At 37.0% G+C, this 17,731-nt stretch overlaps 1 protein-coding gene across 5 annotated transcripts in view; it reads right to left on the reverse strand.

Annotated features, from left to right (window-relative positions):
- LOC117172735 (zinc finger protein ztf-16) overlaps positions 1-17,731 on the reverse strand; it is a 202,389-nt gene that overhangs the window by 116,662 nt on the left and 67,996 nt on the right. The window lies entirely within an intron of this gene.

Genomic DNA, 17,731 nt, shown 5'->3' on the forward strand with positions numbered 1-17,731 from the left:
TTAAAATTTTTTAGAAGCTTCTAACCTACTAATGAAGTTACGCGTATTTGAATTTTATGCTTTCTCTAAAAGAGAACACAATTTTTTCTCTTCATTAAGATAAATATCGTTATCGTTTCGAGTTCCATAGAATTTATCATCTTATTTTGAAATCAACCGAAAACTTTTAACAAGTTTTTACAATAACAAAATGGCGGCCATTTTTCCGAAAATATAGAAAGACCTGGGTACTTCACTGAGAGAAATACGGCACTAGCCGAGGGACGTGCCAGGTGTCTAGCCAAGGGTTCAGAACCACAGGTCCAAGGAAGGCATGAGCGGTCAGGAACAAAAAAAAGGACCCCGACTGCTTTCAGACACTTGTTGTCCAACAAAAAAAAATGTCTAAATTTATCGCGATTTTCGCAAAAAATAGGACTATCGCATCCTTCCGAGAGATCGGAAATAATTACAGAGCTTATATATAAATAAGAATGTTGATCAGCTTAGAAGTGTCATTAAAGATGCCGCAGACATAGCTATACCTTTCTTACAGAGCTATAAAATTTTATAACTTTCATATTAACTTGCCATTTTTTATAAAGAAACTTTAAAAAGATAGGAATGCCTTGCATAAAGTCTATCAAAGGACATGCAGCTATGAAATTAGAAAAATATAGAATAAAGTAGCTAACAAAATAAAAAAAGACATGACAAAATTTTACAATCGCAATTGGGTTGATAAATTAGTGACTCTTATTGTTAGGGACAATTCCGTATGAAAAATAGATAAATGTGTTGTGAGGAAAAATAATATCAACAAAATTCCAACTCTACAAGGTAAAAATGGCTTAGTTGTATCCAATTTTAAAAATACGAAAGTACTTGTAGATCACTATGAATTATAACAAAAAATTGAGAATATTTTGCTGAAAAATATGCCTAAAAGGTATTTGTTCAAATTACTTACATTTTTAATCTATATCATTTGCTTTATTACTTTCCGAATGCTTAGAAAACTGCAAAAATTAACCTACCGAAAAAGCCACCACCTATTGGTAGCTAGACGATACATTTCCTTCTTCATCAACAATACATAAGTCAAGCTATGTGTCAGAGGTTACAGTATGGTGGATAGCATTATACGGTACAATAAACAGATTAAATGATTCAAAAAATTCTGTAATATAAGACGAACCCTGAGAGTTTTTCGTTGAATCAAAGTTAAAATCTCCATAATGACTATGTTTTTATACGTATGATCGAATTTAAAGGAAGAGGATTCAAATAACAAAAAATGAGAGAGAAACCCCGTGGCTAGTGATATCAATGATTATATACTCAGGTTTATTAAATATTTCAGAGGGAACCTTAGAAGAGAGACCGTTAATAATATAAGCAGCCACACCACCACCCCTCTACCATCTCTGTAATTTCTTATAGGTGTGTAACCGTTGAACACAACCATATTGTCATTGGTTTGAGAAGAAAGTCATGTTTCACTTATGGGAATAATATGATAAGCATTTTTATATAAGTAAGCACGCAGTAAGTCAATGTGCGATTTAAGTGAGTTGAAATTAACAAGACAGATCTTTAGATCTGAACACTTAAACTGGCCAAGCCCTTCACACCTTACACTGTCAGGATCACTCATAGTGGTTTGAGAAGAAATTTTTAGGTAGTTACGCAGTAATTAGTGTAAGATCGTCTACACCACGTATCCTTTGTACTCGATCTTTGACTTTACGCCTGACAAAGACAATGCCATCACTCTGCCATACATACTATTTACATGAATGCTCTTTTTCTTTCTTTTGCACCTTTTTTAAAAAGGTTACATGTAGTCGATGTCAGGTAATCATTAGCGTAGACACGAGATCTTGGAAGGTTATTACAAATATCAGTTAAATACAAAGCTTTTTTCTTTCTCATCGCCGATGTCATCTCAGCCCTTGATTAGTTGATTGAAAATTGCACTACAATTGATTTCGACCTCTGTAAGGATTCTGTATCAGCATTATCCAAAATCACTAACGTTGCCACAGCTTCAACGTTTAGTATTGCCGCGTTTTAAATCCTCACAGTGGATTTCAGGATATATACGCAGAGCACTTAAGATTTCAGGTGAAGAAAATTTGACATTCAGAGTGGTGGAGATTAGGAACAAAGGATTTTGCAAGCCTTCCTTCTCCTTCTCAGGTAGTTCGGTGACCTCAAACCTCCGATTATTAACCTCCAGCTGATGTTGCAGTTCTGGAAGGAATTTTACATTGTCCAACCAACTGCGGACATTAATTTGTTGAACTTATCACCTGACATTATACTGCTATTAGCATCAGACCTATACCAAGTATAGTGTTAGTAGAAGCAATAGAAGAAATGCTGCAAGTATTGGTACCCCCAGTCAATTTTTTAGGCTTTATTTTTCTTGCCGCAAGTAACAATTTTTAGTAAACTCGGTTTCATTTTTACAATTATGGTCCGCCATATTGCATTCGATATTTTGAATTCTGATATTTTTCATTCGGGTTTGAAATAAGCGTCAAACCGGTTTTATTTTGACCATCGTGATTCGACTATTGGACTCATCATTTTGAATTTCGATATTTAGAATGCGGATTTTAAATACAGTGACCCCTAAACCCGCCAAGTAACAACTTCTAGTGAAATCAGTTTAGTTTTCATAATTCTTGTCCGCCATATTGTATTCACTACTTTGAATTTTTATATTTTTAATTCGGATTGTAAACCAGCGACTCGAAAAACCACCGTATACCAAGTTTGTGTCAAATCGATTTTATTTTTACAATTTTGATGTACCATATTGGATTTACCATTTTCAATCTTGATATTTCGAATTCGGACTTGAAATCAACGACCCGGAAAATCCCCGAGAAGCAATTTATAGTGAAACTGGTTGAATTTGTACAATTATGGTCCACCATATTGTATTTGCCATTTTGAATTTTTATCTTTTTAATTCAGATCTTAAATCAGTGATCCCAGAAGCCGACATCGAGTTGAAAATTTGATAATAAATAAAAAGCACTAAGAAAGGTGGGTCTGGCACTAAAATTGAATAATGATGAAAAAAGCAGAAAAAATTATTTACAACAAAAAACTTTTTTTATAATTATACAAATTTGGAATCAGACCCGCCATTCTTAGTGCTTCTTTTTCAGTACCCCAAATTTCCAACTCGATGTAGCGTTCTCTGTGATAATAAGTTGGAAAATAAAAAAATTCGCGGTAGGGTAGGAATCTTGTCACGTGACCCACTCATCACATGGCCTTAAATGATGAACTTTGCTTTGATGAAAATAATGCACTCATTTAAGGATTAAAATAGCAACTTCCTTCACCTTTTGCTCAGAATCATCAAGTTATACCTTAATTTACAGGCTGAGTTTGGAATCCGCATACAAAAATTTATTAAAAAACATATGTAGAACATAATACACATATAATACCTATACGCCCGTGGTATTCGACAAACTAATTTTGTCTACAATAATTGTTAACTTCAATATAGATTTTTAAGCTTAAAATTTCCTTTTTATACTTTCTCTATATTTGTCATATGGTCGCTAGGAATGTAACTTAATTAAAAAACAAAAATATTCCTCTAGGTCACTACCATCAAAAGTTCTACGATATTGAGTCAAAATTCAACAAAACAGCCTATAATGGACCGTCAAGGCCGACAAAGACTTCTAAATCTCCAATGTCTTTATAATCGAATTATCCTGGGTACAACTTACATCGTCGCAAATGGAAGAAAACATCAGCTAAAAATGGTTCGGAAACACGAGATGGTTGACAAAGGAACCTACCTTTACAAAGCAGCAGAGCATACAACTGAGACCCTTAGCCTGAAAATTAACATCAAAAGTGGGGAAAGTGCAATACTCCATTGAGATGCCTCACTTCTAAAATCCCACGTAATTTCCATTTTAGTATACCATAACCATTGACAGACATCATCACATACTCAACAAGTCAAAGCTACTGACCATCAGGCAACATATCGTTGACAGATTACAAGTTCTATCTAATTCTAGGAGAAGTCTTAGAGATGAGATAGAAGCGGGTCAGATAGAAGGGGAGAGAAGTCTACGAAGTCCATCATCCACTGAAAGAACACTCAAAGAACATAAATAGCTACAAGGAGCTTTGCAATGCCCTCATAAAACCTGAAGAAGAATGCCCACCCCTCAGTTCCGACGAGATGAAAAAAGTATTGAAAAGCATGAAGAACTATTCCGCTCCGGGACCAGATGCTATCAGATCCTTCTGATGGAAGAAGTTTCCCTTAAGCCACCAGAATCCGATCTTCATTTTCATCTCATACCTAAAGACGAAAGTGACTATGCCGGAGTGGCTGGTGGAAAGACGCATAGTGCTCCTCCCGAAGATGGGTAACTTGCTTGAGCTGAAGAAGTATAGTTCAATAACTGGTCTGAATAAGCTGTATAAAATCTGTACAGATATCTTAAACGATGAGATTACTCAGACAATCGACCTGCGTGGTGAGAAAACCTGATTCCGTCGATGGAAGAGCTATATGTTATCCTGGCGCTAGAGAGACCCATACATACTTGGGAGTGCCACAAAGCTGCATGCAAGATGCAACATCGATTAAGAAAGCTCTTCAATGTAAATATAAAAGTAGTATTCGAAAGATTTGTTTTTCCGAAGTGTCGTTGAGGAAGGAAGTATTTGCAACGAACATGCTTGCCTCCCACACCATCAAGGTGGTCGCGGAATACTTAATCTTGAGTATTTTAAAGACATAATTGTTCTAGGGTTCAGCACATATAGTTGCGAATGGAAGAAACATTTTTCTTAAAACGGTCAGGGAATACAAAGAAGTGGGATTAAGTCGGGCACGGAGGGTTTCATTTTAGCGTGTCAAGAAGGTGTCATTTCGACTTAAGCATACCGTCGCCATACATTAAGCCAATACATTCTCGATCAATTCTGAAACGACATACATCCAAACACACAATGCTGCACTAAGTGTTTTATCACCATCTATGTCACTCTTATGACATTTGCCCTGACACAAATCCCCCAAACGCTCCTAGGAAAATAGAGTCAATTGTCAGAAATGAGAAGTGCTACATACACTGGAACTTCATATTCTCGATAACTGTTTCTGTCATGGATCGAGACCTGAAATAGTTCTCCTTGACTTCGAAAAATGAATCATGTTCGTTATGGAATTTTCGGTACGAGCCAACAAGAACATCGCAACCAATGATAATGAAAAGAAAGAGGTAAGGGGAGTGTCCTAATTATCAGTGCCTGCATGGGGTGGGTTATAGAGTAAATTTTAATAGAGAAGTTTTTCCCCCTCGAAAATAAAGTTTTTAAAACGAACAATTTTTCGTTGGTTGCATATTTCTTTAGATATTCCCATGCCTCAAAATAAAAGAAACGCTCTGTATATAACGAGTATATGTTTTATTTTATTTTATGAGTAAGTGATGTAACCGATGCAAGTGAGAATTTTCTCAAGTTTATTCCCGTTTAGATTTTTGGCACTCCACGAATTTCAATAAATATTTGTTTCCTAACAGAAACGTGTTATCATTATTTATTTCCTAACAGAAATGTGTTAACTTTTAACCACAGGAAAAGTTTAAAAAATAATTTTCATGAAAAATGCAGAAGCAGTCGACCTTGGGTTGCATTGCATCATCCGTCTCCACCTATTTCGCTGTTAAGAGACGTGGTTACAGTTGAAACTTTACTGTGATTTTCCGGGAGCGGGTCCAATTTTGTAAAATAGTACCTGCTCAAGGTGATGCTTAAACAAGTACCGTCGTTTGCGAGTGAACTGGAAGACCCCGGCAGTGAGATTCCTGTCAGATTTTATGTAGTCAATAACACAATGAATTCGGGATACGCACTGTCTTACCCGGTCTATCTTGGGACTAAGTTCATGCATTTGTCTTTTGGTCTTATGATCAACCATTGGTCTTGTTTTACGATTTGCATCCACCAAAGTTTTCGCTGCATTACACACTTCAATTTATAGACCAGAAGTCGGACTCTTCGGAAAAATCTCCACGAAGCTCATCATCCGTGCCGCCTCTCTTTCTCTATTGCCAGCTAGTTCTGACTACCGTTGAGTAGGTGATCCGCTTATAGAAATTCTTTTCCGAAGTTCCTCAGATCGTTTTCGCAGACGTTGATTTGAAAAATTGCGAAAACTGTGGGTGTTTATTGCACCACAGAGCATGCATTCAGGTTATGTAACTTTAATTTTTAGTGTTTCCTAATAGAAATGTGTTAATATTTAACCACAGGAAAAATGTTAAAAATAATTTTTATTTAAAATCCATCTCGATTCCTCCATTCAATGATCCTATATGCTGACAGCGCCGTGTACGACATATTCCCTATGCTTATACGCAGCGCATAATCTCATACATGCTGCTGCCCACAGAAAGACTGATATTGTATGTAGGCGCAGATCTACATATAAGCTTCTAATGAATACCTAAAGAAATAACTGTATTTTTTACCATTATTTTTTAATTAGTACTATTTTTAATTTTTAGACCATCTTGTAAGGAAACATATGAGCCCTTACTCCTTTGAATCTGATTCTTGTAAAGACTATAGTTGAAAAAACCTCATAAAACTTGAAGTCACAATAATTATTACAATCCCACAAAAAAGTGGCCTGTGTAAGAGATCTTTGTATGTTATTTAAGTTTATGTACTTTAATGCGCAGAATACGAATCTGAGTCTAATTTTCCCCCAGCACATCGGGGTTTCCCCTAGACGCGAAAAATTCCATAGAAAATCAGCTTTGTTGGGTATGAAATAACGCTCGTTATTAAAATCGTCTGAAAACAGTTCAGAGTATGATATATTTATATTTCTTGGATATTGAATACGAATCTGATATATATATATATTTACCCTTATCCCGTCAGGGCTTTACAGTAGATGCGAAAAATTCCCTAGAAAATCAACTTTTTTATACATGGAATACTCCTGGTATTAAATTCATCTCAAAGGCGGCACGAAAATCGTATCTTGAAAAATTTTTGGGTAGGAGTCACTCCAATCTGAGTTATCCTTCATTGGCTCTAGTTGCTCCAGCAGGATATGTATGGAGGGTACTAAGCCTACTGCAACATTTTTTCTTGTTGATCGTCACATTGAAAACACATCTTGCCTATGTTTTTCTATATTGCCTATGTTTCCATGCTAGAATTAGAATTTTATTATATAGTTTTTTTTTTGGTCCTGCGCAAATGTTTATCATTGTAAAATCTATGGAGTGATTTTCTCTTTCTCTTTGTTACTTTTTTCTTACCATCTCTTCTAGTCTAGGGGAAAACCCTGATTTGCCGGGAGGAAACTAGTCCCAGATACGAGTTCCGCGCACAAAAATAAATAAAAATATCATGCCTGACCTTTTCTCAAATCATTTTAATACCAAGGGTAATTTGTAACCAGAAAAGCTGATTTAATCGGGATTTTTCCGCATACAGGGGAAACCCCTGAAGTGCTGAGGGAAAAATGATATCAGATTTGTATTCAGCGCCCCTAAATACGTATAGATACCATACCATACTCTGAGACTAATATGGATTGACAGTAAAAGTAAGTATGAATAATAGTCCATTTGTATAGAGTTGCAGTAAAATACTACAGAGCTATTAGTCAACATTGCGTGCAAAAACACTCATGTGACCCTAAAGTTATAAAATAGGATGATATTCAAATTGTGCACGAAGAAAATAATGATTTGAGACGTGCTTTTGCTGAGATGGTTTTTATGAAAAAAGAAGGCGTTAAAGCCATACATTTAATTACTGATTTAAACTCTTGCAATGAATTATACATGAAAGATGGTAGTTGGGCGTAAAATTTAAACAATGAATAATACAAACAATAAAACAGCCTCAGAATGGAATGGAACTTTAATAGACGAAAGGCATAACCAAGATCAATGTAAAGGTCAAGTTTCAGTCAATGAATGGAGACTAGGTATTTGGAATTCTAGAAGGGAGAATGATCATAAGGTAAAAAAATTACGAGAAATTATGCATGTGACGAAACTAGATATTTCATTTGTAACTGAAACAAAGAAAAAGGGATGCAAAGGTAAAAACATTGAAAAGGGATTGCTGAAAGCCAGATTTGAAATATGGTGAGGAGTAGATAGTGAATCACATGGTAGACAAGGACAAGGTATAATTATAAATGAAAAAGCTAAACAGCAACTCGGAAATCATGATCCTGTATCTCCTCGATTTCTGTGTGTTAGGATTAAAGTAGGTATCAGAATATTATTTATCATAGCGTGCTACACCCCAGTTGATCAGGATACAGAAAGTGTCCTAGGTAATTTTGGGGATCCAAGAACAAATTATAACGGAGAGAGATTAGTTGGCGTATGCTTATAAAAGAACTTGTTTATGACAAATACTTGGTTTAGGCATAAAATGATCCACACGTAAACTTCGTCTAAAGAGAATGGCCGCAGTATAATTAACTTCGTTGTTGCAGGTGAAAGACTAAAGCTAGCCAAAGATGCAACGCTCATGAGAGGTTGTGAATGCAATAATGATCATAACCTTCTAGAACAGACAGATATACAATATATGATACAGTCGGGATACTAAACTAGTCATTGTCAGCGTGCCCAGAGGTAGACCGCGGAAAGAATGGTTAGAATGTGAGAACGAGACGCTATTTAGAAGAGACATAAGAAGACACAGGAACACGAGAGTTTGCATAAAAAACATGCATGGATGTAAAGGATGCTAGAAAAGTATGTCAGGAAAGAAAAGTGTAGAGCAAATAGTTATTAAAAAGAGTGTCAATAGAGTGCATAACGCCTGAAACAAAAGACCTTGGATAATAATGGACCCGAATGGGAAACCGCACATAAAGACTTTGTGAGGCTCTTCACTTGGGGTGATTACTAGAGAGTTTAATCAGCAACCTGGGTCGGAGCAGTGTTGCGGAACGAACGTGTTACTTAAATAATTAACACGAGAATGCTACGTCAATCTAAAAAAGACATTCACATTACTTACCTCCTCACCGAGTGAGTCACGTCTACCCCAAAAGGGAAATGTCTTATTGGAATAATAAAAAAAAACTTTTATGCCGAATTTTAAAAAATTGGTGAATTTATTCTCTTGTTCTGAATTTTGTATGTGCGCACCTTTTTTACTGACTTTGTATACCATCTAACAAAATTTGTCATTGCTCGTGTAATAAAAAATGAAGCCGGAGATGCATCCCCTGTTTCACTTGAAATTTTTAATTATTCATCTCTTTAACTTCTTTGAACTCTATGCAAATAGATTTATGCTCCTTTTTACTTTTAGTGCATATTAGTCTCACGTAATAACCATTTATTAATTACGTATATCAAGTTTCCTTTTAAAAATTTATACCCTACAAATTTTGCCCCCAGAAAAGTGAGTGTTTAGATACGAGTCTACTATACTATCCAAATAGCGGTAGTTAATTAGTTTCAAACGGCACCGCACGCTCAATTAAGAAGTGTAAAAAATGGCCACTAAATATCGTAAAATATATTGCGGCCACCTGACCTTAAAAACTTGACTTGCTTACACTTCCATTTTTTACAGAATTTTCATACAACTACCTCTTAAAAACTAACATCCGTCAATACGTTATCTCTCAGCTGCTCTCTTTTATAGCCTAGCATTCCTCGCTTCGCCTCGCCTCACACGCATGTCGCTACTTTCTGGCATTGCCTCGCATTATCAGCCTCTCCCTCCGCGTTTAATGCCTACTATTTATTTACTTTTGCATCCCCTTGCTGCACAATCCACGCATCTTCTTCTCTGTAGAAAGCGAGAACCTATTATAATCCTTCATGCACCCGCATCTCTTTCTCCCTATAAGTTCCTGACTTGCTTTCTCTTCTTTCTCACGCGAATTATGCGCTCTCTCCCTTGGCATAATACAGATATAGTTCACGCTAAGCCTAAACTCTCTTATTCTCTCCTCTTCTGCTTCCTTCTATCTCTCTATGCCTTTTTTCTGAACCTCCTAATATACCCACTTTCCTTGCTCGTGCATCCTTCTGTATTCGTCCATCTGCAATCCATTCTTTCTAAAACACCTTTCCCTTTCCACCTCCGTCTTCCCACACCCACGTCTGTTCTCATTTTCCCATCAACACTCCCTAACCAGCTTATTTCCCGCTCTTCTAAAAGTGTCCCCTAATATTTTCACGGTGGATTCTCCGTTATAATCCCTGAACTCGTTCTTCCTGTCTCCTAACTGACAATATAGTTCAGCGTATTGCTTGCCAACTTCAGTGTCCAATTTACATACCTCTCCTGTATCCTATCCACCTGCTCAAAGACCTTCCACCCCAGCATCACCACTCCATAAAATAAGACCCTCATCACATTTGTCCTTCTAACTATGTCTCTTTCTCTCTATTTTTTATGAACATCCATTCTCCTTTTCTGAACACCATAACCTTCGACTTGTCCGCATTTAACTCCAACCTATTTTTGTCCAAGTATGCGAAAGTAGAGACATAAAAAACTGCCTGTTTAAAAGCGGATTTGAAATATGGTCAGGAGTAGATAGTGAATCACATGGTAGACAAGGAGTAGATCTGATTTTAAATGAAGGAGCGAAGCAGCATCTCGGAGATCATGATTTCGTACCTCCCAGGCTGCTGTGAGTTAGAATGAAAGTAGGAATCAGAAAATTATTTATCATAGCGTGCTACGCCCTAGTTGATAGTGATCCTAGAGAAGTAAAAGACGCCTTCTAGGACACACTAAATAGATTTTCAAAATAAGATAAACGAAAGCACAGATGGGGCAGCTTGGAAGGCACTTACAAGAAACAAAGATATAGAGGGCGCATCGGCTAATTTTCGGGATATCATTGTTAGATGTGATATCGAAGTGTGTGGTACTGCGGTTCATTGTGGGTCAGGCGACCCGGTTCCGTGGCCAAAAATCCAATTTTCAAACTTTCGAATTTGTACAAAAAAACCAGGTAATTGCAATCAGTGATAATTAGGGTATCTTACACATAAATAATAGTTTAATTAATAAAATACTACTCCGCTGACAGACATGCAAAGTTAAAAATGTTTTAAAAATCCTTAATGTGTTTTTCGTTCAAAGATTTAAGATAGTTATGTATCCGTTTTTTTTAAATGCTTCTTTTTTCCTTATCGCAAGTAATATAGTCAGCGCGCGAGCGCCAAGAACTGACCTGCCTGCAGCGAGCCGCCACATACGAAATCACGCACACGTCTCATGTTTCACTGTGCTTTTCCCTTGTTTTCCAGTGTTCACTTTGCTTCGAAAGCTTATCCAAAGTTACAAGTTTTTACTTTTTCTTTTCGCTACCTTTTTTCTCTCCTCGATTTGATTATATTGTATATAATGTCGAAATTTAAGAAAAGAGAAATTATTGACTTTCTAATGAGTAATACTTTGGATTGAACGATTCATTACATTGTATCGAAACTGAATTTAAGTATTGAAAATATCCCAGACTCAAGACATAAAATCTTTAATGAAGAAAATGCGAGTTTTGAAATCTAAACGTGATACAAAATTTCAAGCTGCGCAAAAATTTTCAGCAAGATTTGAATTTAATAATGCTGAATGGTTAAATTCAAATTTTTCTTTTCCTTTTATTGTAGTACAAGATTCTGCTTTCTCTTCACATTTCGGCCAGCCATCGCTTAATTTTTCTGAAAAATCTGATCGCTCAAAAGGTCGAGAAATTTCTAAAATCAGTGATGAGCTGAAACATGATCCCCTAAGGTTAATTATGGCTTGTCGTTACGCAGCGAAACAATCTTAAAATAGAGATTTGTTTTCTTTTTGCGATATTGTTTTAGAAAATTCAGAAACCCCAAGAAAAATTAGGAAATTATTAAGTGAACAATCTATTTCACTAAGAAAAAAAACAGCACAAGAAGCTCTTGCGTTTTTGTTTGAAAATTCACTTTATAAGCAAGTGTATCAAAGTATACATTTGGAATCCAAATCATGTGGAGCAGATATTTGGTATCCATCAAACATTTGATACTTTAGGTGATACACAATTATCGGATGATGAAGAAGGAATTTAACTTGGGAGGCTAGGGAAACTCACACAGAAAGCACCCAAAATACTACAGTTCTGGTAATTAAAAATTAGAATAAAAATAATAAATAAGAGAGCATAAACATAATAAAATTAAATTAAAAACAAATAAAAATTAAAAAACCCTTGTGGTAGATAACTTATTATGAATGTAATCAGCGCCCTCGAAAACCCGTAGGTACCACGTTTCAAGTAGATACAAGTATTTTTTAAATACTCGTCCGCCATATTGGATCCGCCATTTTGTTTTTTAAATATTGATGTCAGATTCGGAATCAGCACCCTCGAAAACCATATATAACTGACCTTGCAATTCATTTTTGTACATTTTAATGTTCTTTCCTACTTTTGGCCACGTAACCGGGTCCCCTAGCCCACTGTGTTGTTATAGGAAGAATGTCTGGTGATGTATGATGGAATGATGAAACTCAGGCTGCTCAAAAGGGAAAACATCAAGCGTACAGGAGAGCTTTGAACGTCGCATGTCTTAGCGATGAGGAAATAAATAGATGTAAAAATGATTACAGATGCAATAAGAGAATACTCAAACGACTAGTTAAGGGAAGTAAATATAAAATTAGAGCAGAAGAAGAGAAGAAAATACAAAATAACTTCGAAGGATGCAAGAAACTGCTGTATAAAAAATTAAGGAAAATAAAAATACAGAATTTTTCAGCATGAGAAATAGTAAAGGGGAAATGCCAGATGATGCAGACGGGATACTAGATGCTTTGAGAGACTATTTTAGGAGACTATTTGGAGATGAAGCTATAAGTTACCACAACTGCTATGTAGAGCAAAATGAGTTAAAAAACTCAATTAAGAAAGTCACTGTCACTGAATTTAGGGGTATTATTAGGAAATTCAAAAAACGGTAAGGCTTCTCAGGTAGGCAGTATTAACACATAAATTCTTAACACGGTAGCGAGTACATACCACATAGTCTGTTTGAATTGATACATTTATGTATCGAGATGGGAGAAGTCCCAGATGTTTGGAAAAAAACGATTATCGTACCAATATACAAAAGAAAGGGAGATAAAGGCGACTGCAATAATTACAGAGGGATCAGTTTATCAAGTACCAAAGTAAAATATATTCAAAAATACCTATTTTTAAGGTAATAAAATAACATAAGAAAATATTTGGGAAGTCCAAAGTGGGTTTATGCCAGGAAGATTATATACGGATCAAATATTTAGCTTAAGGAAAGTCACAGAAAAAAAATTTGAGAGTAGGAAAAAGTTTTCTGTACATTGTTGACCTAGAAAATGATTTTCACAATGTAGATAAAAGTAAACTTTAGGGAGACCTGAAAAAGTACGGAGTCAATGGGTGGCTCCTACAAGCTATAAAAACAATATATACGAGTACTAAAGCGAGTGTAAGGGTAATTGGTAAATTGAGTGACTGTTTCGAAATTATGCAAGGTGTTAGACAAGGATGGGTTATGTCTTCATGGCTATTTATATTATTCATGAACAAGTGTTTAAGATTGCCTCTTTTCGACGAATGCAATCATGAAGAGCATGGGCCTCAGCATTAACGCAAATAAAGCAAACACTACATTGTTCGAAAGAAAGAATGAGAAAACAATATGCAACATTGTGTTAAATGATGAGAGGTTTGAACAAGTTGATAAGAAGGTTTTTGGTAAGAAGGTTATTGGTAGAGTAGGGACCCTTATTAGACTTAAAAATGTATCAAATAAAGATAAAATGGCAGTACATTATTCTATATTTGTATTGACTGTACTATACGGTGGCGAGACATGGACTTTTCAAGAAAAAGATAAAAGTAAATTTAACGCGATTGACATGAGATTCTTGCGCATGATATGCGGGAAAAATCTGATGGACAAAGTGAGTAACAAGGTAATTCTCAAAAATGATGGTGCAGAAGAGACACTAGTTGACACATGGAAAAGAAATCGGTTAAGACAGTTCGGACATGTTGAGAGAATTCCAAATGAGGGACGAACGAAAAAATTGTATCATGGTAAAGTACATAAATGGCAGCGAGCACATAGGCAGACCGCGGATGGTTAGAATGTGTCAATGAGACCCTAGTTATAAAAGACATAAGAAGCCACAGAAACACGAGACCTTGCATGAAAGAAATGCATGGACATGAAAGAAGCTAACAAAGTATGCCAGAACAGACAAGTATGGCGGCGAAAAGTTAATTTAAAAAGTGATAGTCGAGTGAATGACACCTGAAACAAAAAGCCTTCGATACTAATGGACCTAAGTGGGGAACTTCACATCACGACTTTGTGAGGATCTTCACTTGGGGTGATTGCTAGAGAGATTGATCTGCCACGTGGGTTTCCCATGCCAGATAGGCTGATAACGAAGAGGAGAGGGACTAAGTAGAACACCAAAACACATAAATGAAAAATGGAGAGTAAATTAAAGATTTTGAAACGCTTGTCGCTTCCCGAGGATCGTCGCGGCGCCCCTGGAGCCACAGCATGCGGGACGGTGGCGATGGTGAGCTGCGAGATGGTCAGGCAGATCTCACTAATCAACAGCTGTCCAGTAAGAATATCTGCAACAAACGGTAAGCAGTGGAACATCAACTGTGCCTGCTGAGGATGCTTTGGCTCGCGTTAGCTATTTGCAGCCAAACACCTCGACAGAAATACCGTGGGAGAGCATCAATTGGGATACAACAATGAAAGAGGAATTGGTGCGTCTCTATTACGAAAGTGCAAAGTTTGAAACGAAAATGGAAAAAGGATACAACTTAAAAACGAAATTTGCTGCAAAGAATCCTAATATACAAAAAATCGCACTAAGAGATCTTATCGCTAAGGTGAAGGACATCAGGACTAATCTTCACGTGACAGAATACCAAGCAATGAAGATTAAACGACAGGTTGATTTGGCGTGGAAAAACGACGGCGATGAACATCATTCAGAGGAAGTCGCGTTATACGATCAAGCAGTAGCAATTGATGTTCTTCCTGAACCTATTGATGATCCAACACCACCACATCCTCCAGAGCTGGATGGCCTTATACAACCAGAGACAGCAGCAGAGGTTCAGCAACCAAAAAACGACGAAAATGGACTTACCATATAAACAGAGGTGTTATGCGCTTTTATTTTTTGGCAGAGAAATGGGGGCAAAGTGTGTGGCGAGATAATCATAGACTCTTCTTACTTAAATACCCTGAACTAGCCGCAAAAATAAATTAGCAAAATCAGGAAGATCAGAAACGCTTAATATATGTAAACAGATTGCTTGGAAGATGTGGACAACGAATACTTGATTGAAGCTGAATGCATAGGTACTAGGGATGATAAACATCATGTACCGGATCCACTAGAACCACATCCGGATATTAATAACGATTATGTATATAGCGAAATCCCGGAAAACTACAGCACCTTGAAGGAAATTTTGGTCATGCTTTACTAGAGTTCAGATAGGTAGAACCAAAAATAGGAATTCTCTGCCCAAAATGAACATCACAAGTGATCTGCGTGCACTCATAGAACACCTCAACAGCACGGTTTTACCTACGTATTTGAACGCAACACAAATCGCGTTAGAGGTGCAAACTCTTGTATACTGTACAGCTGGGGCAACCCTTAGAACGTTTGGCCGAAAAACTAGGCATGAAAATGAGATTATAGACTCCCAACGGCAGAAACTTGATGTTCTTACTGCCACAATGCGTCGGTACAAGAAAAGTAGTGCACGAAGGCAACAAAATTCAAACTTTCAGACAGACAAAAGAAGGTTCTATCGTGAAATGAGTATAAAGCAAAATAACCAGCAACACACCGGAGTCCCTCAATTAGAAGATATGACTAACTACTGGTCGGGTGTTTGGGGAAACATGAATAAATTTAGATCTAAAGCTGAATCACAGCTTTAGATGTTTCAGCGGTCTTAAAAAGCGAAAGTAATTGGAAAGCTTCAGGTGCGGACATGGTGCACAACTTCTGGTACAAGTGCCTGACGATTGTGCATCTTGCGTTGACAAGGTGTTTTCAGAAGATCATTGAACACCCAGATCTGTTGCTAGGTTTTATGCTCTCGAGTACTACGTATATGTTACCTATAAAAGCAGATGTTTAAAATCCATCTGGATTTCGACCGATAGCATGTCTTCCAACAATTTATAAATGTCTTACGGCTAACATTGAAGATAAGGTATATTCTCATTGCGAAGAGAATGACATCCTTAAAGAAGAACAAAAAGGATGTTGTAAAAACTCGCGAGGCTGTAAATATCTAGTTATTATAGATGCTGTTGCCATGACTCAAGACTCGTAAGCATCAGAGCAACTTACACATGGCATACATTGACTACAAGTAAGCGTTTCCTTCCGTCCCGCATGACTATTTGCTTGAAGTCTTAAAATTTTACAAAATCTGCCCACGCATTATTTACTTTTTAAGTCATGCGAGGAGGCTCTGGGATACAAGAATCAAGTATTTTGATCATGGACAACCAAGGATAACTAAACCAATACGCTTTACGACGTGTATATTTTAAGGAGACTCCTTCAGTGCAGCACGATGGTTCTATTTAGCGTTGAGCCCATTGAGCAAAACACGAAACAGCATGTCTCATGGGTTTAGAATTCATGATAATAAATATGGTCATCAAGTGACCCATCTTCTGTAATGGATGACCGGATGCTGTACGCTAGTTCAGCCCAGAAATTGCAGCAGGTGATCGATGTCACAAAGCAGTTTTCCAATGACTTCCACATTAAGTTCGGACTAGAGAAATGCAGAACAGTACATTTAGTCAGAGGGGAATTAGGGACGGCAGAGTTACAGAACGAGTTCGAAAATGACATCGAGGTAATGGCTGCAGGCGAATCATATAAAGATCTGGGTATTCTTGAATCGAATGGTATTCAGTATACTATAGTTAAAACAAGCCTAACGACTACCTTTACTACGAGACTCAGATAGACTATGAAGAGTTTTCTCAAAGCGGCAAACAAAATTAGGGCAATTAACACATAAGCCATCCCTGTCCTTAGGTACTCCTTTGGGCTCATCAAACGGTCTAACACTGTCCATGAATTGTTAGGCAGAATCGTCCGCGTAGAAATGACGAAGCACCGAATGCACGTTAAAAATCTAGCGATTGAAAAGGTAGTTCTACCACGACATATCGGGGGCAGGGGTATTTTAGATGTCAAAAAACTGTGTGAGTCACAAGTTACATAGTTGAAGGACTACTTTAACAGAAAAAGAAATGTTGCGCTTTACAGTAACATCTGTCAAGCTGATCTTGACTACACGCCCTTAAATTTGTCCTCAGATGCGGCCTTGAATATCAGGGCAGAAAGCATAGAGAAATCAAAAATACAATGGAGGCAGAAAGCCATCCATGGCGTGCACCCCAACATGTTAGATCAAAATGAAGTGAACAGTGAGGCATCTAATATTTGGCTAAAAAAGGGTGTTCTGTATCCAGAGACGGAAGGATTCGTCATTGCGATACAGGACAAGCTTTTCACCACCAGGAATTATCGCAAACAAGTGTTAAATCAAGATGTGGTTGACCGGTGCCGATTATGTGTAGATACAAACAAATCAATCGAGCGCATTATTGATGGCAGTCGCGTGATGGCT

The sequence above is a fragment of the Belonocnema kinseyi genome, chromosome 5, assembly GCF_010883055.1.
Source record: "Belonocnema kinseyi isolate 2016_QV_RU_SX_M_011 chromosome 5, B_treatae_v1, whole genome shotgun sequence".
Lineage (NCBI taxonomy): Eukaryota > Metazoa > Arthropoda > Insecta > Hymenoptera > Cynipidae > Belonocnema > Belonocnema kinseyi.